At 28.1% G+C, this 887-nt stretch overlaps 1 protein-coding gene across 1 annotated transcript in view; it reads left to right on the top strand.

Moving 5' to 3' along the window:
* The window catches only part of LOC103307683 (zinc finger protein 62 homolog), a 42,554-nt gene that overhangs the window by 39,228 nt on the left and 2,439 nt on the right, over window positions 1-887 (top strand). The gene's annotated exons all lie outside the window — the stretch shown is intronic.

The following is an 887-nucleotide window of genomic DNA, read 5'->3' as shown; positions in this document are numbered from 1 at the left end:
GTGTTAATTTTATCGAGTAAATAGTTGTTTCTGAATACTTATATAAATTGCTAATTTTTCACATTATGCTTAAATAAATACACATTTCGTATGGTTTTTAATGTTTAAAATATAATGTTTGTGTTTCTCCTTTATTGTCATATCCCAAGCACGGCATATCTACCACGAAATTATTAAAAACTTATTTTCGCCCACCAGTTCCAATCCGACCCAGAACACTTTTAAATCAAACGCGGTAACCCACCGAGCTACAACATTTGGGCATGTATAAAGATTATTTAAACACTATTTAAATAATTCAATAAAAAAAACATCATAACATAAATTATACATATATATTATTATAAGATATTCAATACTTGATGTTAAAAAAATAATCAGTCTTGCTACATATTATTATTATAATTATTTTAAAAACTTCGATAATATTATAATATAATATAATGACAGTTACTTGCGTGTCACGTTTAAAGAAATGAGAAAAATTAAGTCCGGCTTATGTGGGTAACATCGTGGTGACGTATATGACAGCAAAAAAGCGGTTCATAACGAGTGTGACCAGAATAGTTGCAAAGTACAGCATTATTATTGTTATTATAATTATGTATTGTGTCTCTTTCGAATGTTTATCACAATACACTAAACTTTGAGATTTTTTTTTCTAACACTAATATTACATAGTTTTGAGACTTTAAACACTTCACTGCTATAGTTCGAAGTGATGCTTTACAAAAAAAAAAAAACTTGTCGGTCGAAATATTTTTTATCGAAATATCGGTTGTCGATAATCTCAGAAAAGTATTCTGCATCTGCAAGTTCGGAAATGTAAAATGTAAATATTGTCATTGAAAAGTCAAAAAAGTTTCTACACGACGAATTTCGTCCAT

This window comes from Acyrthosiphon pisum, chromosome X, assembly GCF_005508785.2.
Source record: "Acyrthosiphon pisum isolate AL4f chromosome X, pea_aphid_22Mar2018_4r6ur, whole genome shotgun sequence".
Lineage (NCBI taxonomy): Eukaryota > Metazoa > Arthropoda > Insecta > Hemiptera > Aphididae > Acyrthosiphon > Acyrthosiphon pisum.
Note: the sequence above shows the minus strand (reverse complement) of the source record. Positions and strands in the feature narration are given on the sequence as shown.